Below are 7,444 nucleotides of genomic sequence, written 5' to 3'. Positions count from 1 at the left end.
AGAAATAAAAGGGGAAGTGGGAAGTATGCCAACCCTGCTACTTATGAGGAAAGTATGGAATAAGGCAACAAGTATTTTAGGGATAACAGGGTTAATGAACATCGCCTCTGTGGCATAACCTCACACTTCAGGAATTGGTTGACCTGACGGGATTCTCCCAATGGAATAATAAAGGGGTATGGAATTTGGGACATATCTATTCTAAAGGAATCTTAAAACAATACCAACAATTGTGCTCTGAATTTGGGCTGCCCACTTCACAGTTTTATCGGTATCTGCAACTTAGGCATGCTTTAGAAGCTCAATCTAAGATAGCACCGGTGACATTTATATCAAATCAGACATTAAATTTGGTGGTTGCTGCTGGATCAGTAAAGGGAGCAATCTCTATGATATATCAAGCCCTATTGGAGGACTTTCTTAAGGGTTATCCACTAACAAGTAGGCGCCAGTGGGAAAGAGATCTTGGTGAACTCACGGATGAGCAGTGGATGGAGGTAGTAGAACTTACCCCTACTTTATCCCTTAGTGAGGCAGCACATCTATCCCATCTGTATTTAATACATAGGGTGTACAAGACCCCAATGTTTTTACATAAAATAGGGTACAGGGATAGCCCAGCCTGTCCGAAATGTGGAAGTGCTGAGGCTGATCTATTGCACATGCTGTGGTCGTGCTCATCACTGAAATCCTATTGGAAGGCGGTACTACACCTAGTGAACAAGGTGTATAGTGCTAATCTTAAGTTGGATCCCAAACTGTGCGTACTAGGCTTGTTACCAGAAAATAATTACAATCTGTTACTATTACTGGAATAGGGAGGATGTTATATCAGGCTAGGAAAACATTGGCAGCAAAGTGGATTCAGTCCATACCCCCGATATATCAGAGTATGTTGCTAGATTAAATGTAGTGATTCGCTTAGAAAGGGGAGTATATCAAAAAAGGAAGTGTCTGTCTAAATTTGAAGCGATCTGGGGCAGCTGGATCGATAATTCTGGGTGTTGTAGCTCCTGGTTAGCGCTCACAAAGAGTTTTATATGACAAGGTGAGTGCAGTGAAGATGGAGGATACATATGATACTGCAGTGAATTTGAGAAGGGGAGAGGAAGGGGAGAGGCCACAGATGGTAGTAGGTGTGTGGTGCAGGTACAGAAGCCGGTTGGTGATTGGTTTACTTGGAATTGACATATGGCTGTATGAAAAGATGGATGCTGGGTGGTGATGTTCTATGGACATATTGGTGGTTGGAATTTGATACTGGAGGATGGTTTACTAATGAGTATTGTGGGGCCGACACCCCAGGAATGATGATAAAGGAGGGTTGTTATAAATGTGTCCTGCTCTTGTAGGGGTTTGGGAGGGGGGTGGGGTTATGGGTTTATTTGTTTATGGAGAATATTTGTAATCACATTGGAGATGTCTTTGATATCTGAGTCTTTATGTAGACTCATGCCATGTCTTTGTAGATATGTGTTTTATAATGTATATATCATATATTATATATGACTGATATTGTATATGTCAGCGGTCTACAAAAAGTCACGTTATTGTTATAAAAAAAATGACTGAAAACTGATAATAAAGAAACATCTGATAAAAAATAAGAAAAAGGAAAAAGTAGATGAAATTTCAGAATTTCACTTTTTTGGCAGATTTTCCATTTTAATCCATTTTTTCCAGTAACAACGCAAGGGTTAACAGCCAAACAAAACTCAATATTTATTGCCCCGATTTACAGAAAACCCCCATATGTGGTCATAAACTGCTGTATGAGAACACGGCAGGGCACAGAAGGAAAGGAACGCCATATGGTTTTTGGAACACAGATTTTACTGGGATAATTTTAAGCTGCCATGTCACATTTGAAGACCCCTGGATGCACCCCTAGAGTAGAAACAAAAAAAAAAAAACAAAAAAAAAGTGACCCCATTTTGGAAAGTACGGGATAAGGTGGCAGTTGTGTTGGTACTATTTTAGGGTACATATGATTTTTGGTTGCTCTATATTACACAAGGTAACAAAAAATTGCTGTTTTGCCAACGTTTTTATTTTTTATTTACAATGTTCATCTGACAGGTTAGATCATGTGGTATTTTTATAGAACAGGTTGTGACGGACACAACAATACAAATTATGACTACTTTTTTTGTTTATATGCCAATTAAAAATTGCCTGACCGCAAGAAATATAAATATAATTTATTAACACTTTATAAATGACAATCCATACATAAAACCATGTGCAGGGAAAAGGCGACATCCATATCAGGAGACACAAATGGTGACTCAATCCCCATTATACATAATATTAAAGTGCAAGTGCATATAAATATCTCAAATATTATAAATAGAGTCTATTTACCCATTATGTGTCTCCTCTGAGATGGCGCCAGCCCCGACAAGCATTTCGGTGGACCTTTGTCTGGATTGCGGACCTATTAAAGTGAATGGGTCCGCATCAGTGATGCGAGTTGCACATGGCCGGTGCCTGCATATTGAAGTGGGCAATGTGGAGTGTTTTCTAATGGAATTTTCCGTCACATGTGAGGGCACCCTTAGAGGTGATTAGATAGATGGATGGACGGACATTCAGAAAGCACACGCAAACTTACTATCTGCAGATAGCTGGACTTCTCTCATGTTGGCAGCATGGTGAAGAGGCAAGGCCACATTTGCAGGACAGAAGGGGGAGGGAGAGTTCACAGTTAGGCCTCTTGCACACGACCGCGTGTCCCCCGTGGCCGTATTGCGGCACGCATACAGCGGGTCTGTAATACACGGGACACTGGCCGTGTGCATTTCGCATCACGGATGCAGACCCATTTACTTGAATGGGTCCGCAAATCCGGAGATGCAGTGCGGAACGGAAGCACTACGGAGTGCTTTCGTGGGGTTCCGTTCCATAAAAAGATAGAACTTGTCCTATCTTTTTGAGGAACGGACGGATGGCGGACCCCATTCAAGTGAATGGGGTCGCGATCCGCATGAGGCTGGCCTGCGATCGGTGCCCGCCAATTGCGGACCGCAGCACATGTTCGTGTGCAAGAGGCCTTAGTAAGACAGGTGGAAGACTGCAGACAGGGCTGCTCAGAGGTCAGCCAGTGCTCACCCATCAGTGCACTCAACTCTCCTGGAGACTGGACACACTGAACACTGTTAGGGCTCATGCACATGAACTTTTCTTTCTGTTCTGTTTTTTTTGCAGACCGTATGCGGAACCATTCATTAAAAAACAAAAAAACTGAAGTTACTCCGTGTGTATTACGTTTCCGTATGTCCGTATTTCAGTTCCTCAAAAAATAAAATAAAAATTGCACGTTGCATTATTGTCCACATTATGGACACTGATAGGACTGTTCTATTACGGGTTAGCTGTCCTGTTCAGCAAAACGCAGAATGCACACCGACGTCATCTGTATTTTTTGCGCATCCGTTTTTTGCAGACTGCAAAATACATATGGTCGTGTGCATAAGAGAGGCAGAGCAAAGCTTATTATATGGCTTTGTGCCGCACTGGCAGTCGGGCACAACCTCCTTCTGGTGCTCCCGGTGTCATTAAGTGATGTCACCACACTGGGAGAGTCAGGTCCCACTGTGACTACTTCTCAAAGTTCCTGAGGGCACCCTTAGACTCCTCTCCTAAGTGAGATGTATGTTTCACAGTGTGGAATGTGGAACACATATCTCACTATGTGAACTTGCGCTGACTTGGCTGGCAAGAACTTTTGCATGTGCGCACAGCACACCTATTTTCCTGCGACTTGTGGAAGCCCCTTTTTAAAATTATTGGTGCAGGCCTCAGGGCGCGGGCTCCGCCTTTAATCTGGCCCCAGGAGCAGTTGGAGTACATTATACGATAGATCCATCATAGCATTCTATTATAAATATTCTGTCATAGATGTGAACACAGCCGAATATGCTGGCAATATACTGTATATAGAATATTATTGACATTACAAACTAATGACATTACAAACATCTGAGTTTTTAAATGTCATGAGCAAAACTACAACTATGCACTATGACAGACATGGCCAACCTGTGGCTCTCCAGCTGTTGTAAAACTACAATTCCCACCATGCCCTGCTGTAGGCTGATAGCTGTTAGCAGTCTGGGTATGCTGGGAGTTGTAGTTTTGCAACATCTGGAGAGCCTCAGGTTGGCCATCCCTGCACTATGATGCTGTCTATTGTGAGGTGGCAATTAGCATTACACGTATTACTTACTACAGTGAAATCCAGCAGAAGAACTGATGTCAGAAGTTTAATGAAACGGGGCTTTCATGAACGAGCAGCTGCAAACAAATCTCAGATTATCATGCGCAATGCCAAGTGTCAGCGGGAGAGATCTAATACGTGCTTCAACTGGACTCTGGATCATGGGAAACGTGTTCTCTGGAGTCATGAATCATGTTTCATTATCTGGCAGTCTGTCTACCAAAACGCATAGGAGGAGATTTTTTTTATCAGATCATTTTTTTTTACAGGTCACAAAGAATAAAAACATACATTTAAAATATGTCAGAGAGTAAGTCCCAACTATACAGTCTACATGCATGTTGACAGATGACCGTAGACATATATAAAATAAATCTTCCTTTTCTTTGAGCTCAGAACCCCTCCCCCTTCTATCCCCCTAACCAATCCCCCCTATTCCAGTATCAGCTGCATCTTAATCCCGTAATATTGTTTACTCCCACAAATTCCAGCCACGGCTCCCATAGCTCATCATATTTGAGGGGACAGCCGCTTTTCTGGAAGACCGCTTTCTCGCATACAAGCATATTGATAATTTTACACTGAAATTCTCTGGGTGTCAGGGGGTCAGCCAGAATCCAATGTAGAGCTATCGATTTCCTAGCCACATACAGCAAGCGGCCTATAGCCACCTTAAAGGGAACCTGTCACCAGTTTTATGGTGTCCTAACTAAGGGCAACATAAATAAGTGACTGATTCTTTTAGCAAAATGCTGGGTCACTTTCTTTAATTGACCCAGTCAATCTGCCAACATCTTGTATTGAAAAGCTCCAGCTGATAAGGAGGAGTCATGAATATTCATGAGCTCCTGACTATCTCCGCCCACCTGCTGCTGAATGCCAGTTTGTTTCCATATGAATCAGCAGCAGGTGGGCAGGGGAGTGGCTATAGCTCCGAATTAAATATACGCTGGACTCAATGACATCACGCCGGACTCGAATCAGCTCATTAGCATGCGGCATCTTTGTGTGTATATTATGAGGTAACCATCTGTCACACCAGTAAGTGAATACATCTAAGGCACTTTTTAGTAGTTAATGATTGTATATAATTAGTTAGATTATAATCAAATATCCACATGACAGGTTCCCTTTAAGCGTGTTTTCAGTTCCCAATTCGACACATAACCCAAGATGTACACCTTGGGGTCCCGTGGTATTCGTACTGTGTAGGCTCTCTGTATGACATCAATCACCTTATCCCAAAAAGTAGTTATTACCGAACACTGCCATAGCATGTGTATCAGATCTGCAAGTTCCATAGAACATCTAGGACATTTAGCATCTGATCCGATGCCCATCCGATGTAAGAAAACCGGTGTCTTGTACACTCTATTAATAATAAACAATTGGGATAGTTTTCCACTTTCACTCAAAGAGGAAAGAGGTACCACTTCTAGTATATCAGACCATTGATCTTTCAAAATTGCGCCTATATCTTGTTCCCATTTTTGCATCCTGGTCAATGGGTGCGATTCTAGGTATTTGTCAAGCAACAACCCATATATCATGGATATCAACCATCTCCTCTCTTCTCCCAAAACTATAAAGTGTAATGCCGTATCCCGCTGCGACACCATAAGACCATTCTTGATCATAGTGTTATAAGCAAGTCGCATTTGTAAATATTGATAGAAATGTCTAGGAAGTCCATAGACTTCCTGGAAGCTAGTAAAAGCTCTGAACACTTCAGCCTCCAGGAGGTGTCCCATTCTTGTCACTCCCCTCTCCTTCCATTCATCAAACCCTGTCACCGATCCGAATTCAGACAAGACTGGGTTACGCCATATCGGGGCATATTCTGTAATCCCAGAAACCCATCAAAAGTGTTATATTTGATGATATATGATATTCCGCCAAACTGTATGCATTGTACGTCATATGGGAATTTCTGACCTCCCATCTAGTTCCTCTAGTAACATCATTAGATTCCTGCCTTTCAGATGATGTCTAAGAATCTGGCTAGCTATATCCATAGACCCCAACTCTATCCATCCTTTAAAGTGTTGACTTTGGGCCGCCAGAAAGTATACCCATGGATTGGAAACTGCCAGGCCTCCCTCTGTTTTAGAATACTGCAAGGTCTCACATTTTATTCTAGGTTGTCCTTTGCGCCATATCAAGTTAATTTTGTTAAACCTGTCCCTTGGCAGCCAGACCGAGGCGGTATGGAGAACATATAAAAGCTGCGGCATAAATACCATCTTAAGAAGATTCCTCCTCCCCACCACTGACAAGAAAAGTTTACACCAGGCCTTAACTTTATTGCAAAATTAAGTAGTGGAGTAAGATTTCATTCCTCAAAATCCTTAATTTTAGGAGATATGTTAAAGTGAATCTGTCACCTGTTTTGACCATATAAAACCGTTAACATAGCAATGTGCAATAAAGTACCTTCTTGCCTACATGGGTCTTCTTGCTTTTATTCAAATTTTCATTCTTATTAAAAAGCGATTTTAAATGAAGTCTCAAGGTGCCCAGAGGGGCGATATTACTTTGCTCTAGTGCCCAGTAAAGCCCCCCTGCAGTGCCCAGCCGGCCTCCTAAGAAATAAATGTCCTCCCACATACTTGCCGAACGGCGCTGTCCCCTCCACTACGTCATTTAATTTATTCACTGCACGCACCGGCCCTTGCTTCCTCCTCTAGAATCTCTCAGAGGCAACAGCGCTCTGATTACGCCACTGGGCTCGGCGCATGCCCAGTGACACTAGTGAGGCTGTTGCCCTCTGGAGCAGGAGTATCGTGCAGGCGATACTGCGCCTGAGCGGGATTTCGGAGGAGGAAGCAAGGGCCGGTGCGAGCAGTGAATAAATTAAATAATGTAGTGGGGAGGGGGCGGCACCGTAGGCCAAGAGATACTGCATGTATGGAGGACGAACCCACCTTAATCGCAAAGTATTCCTGCAGCGCAGCCTTCACACCCTCCGTTTCTCCTATGTGTGTCAACCAAAAGACGTTAAGTCTCCAGACTCTGGGCCCGGCCTGGCATTCCCCTGACAGGTCCAACTCAACATGCAGTGGTGAGTGGTCTGACAGTGTTCTAGGAAAGTATTCTGACATGTGCACTAATGGGCGCATGAGTGAGTTTGACAGTCCCATATCAATTCTAGAGAGACCCATTAGGTAGATTAACAGCAATAATGCCTTTTTTCCCCTGGATGGGCTTTTCTCCATACATCCGTCA

This window comes from Bufo gargarizans, chromosome 1 (assembly GCF_014858855.1).
Source record: "Bufo gargarizans isolate SCDJY-AF-19 chromosome 1, ASM1485885v1, whole genome shotgun sequence".
Classification (NCBI taxonomy): domain Eukaryota; kingdom Metazoa; phylum Chordata; class Amphibia; order Anura; family Bufonidae; genus Bufo; species Bufo gargarizans.
The sequence above is the reverse complement of the archived record's forward strand: the minus strand, read 5'-3'. Positions refer to the sequence as shown.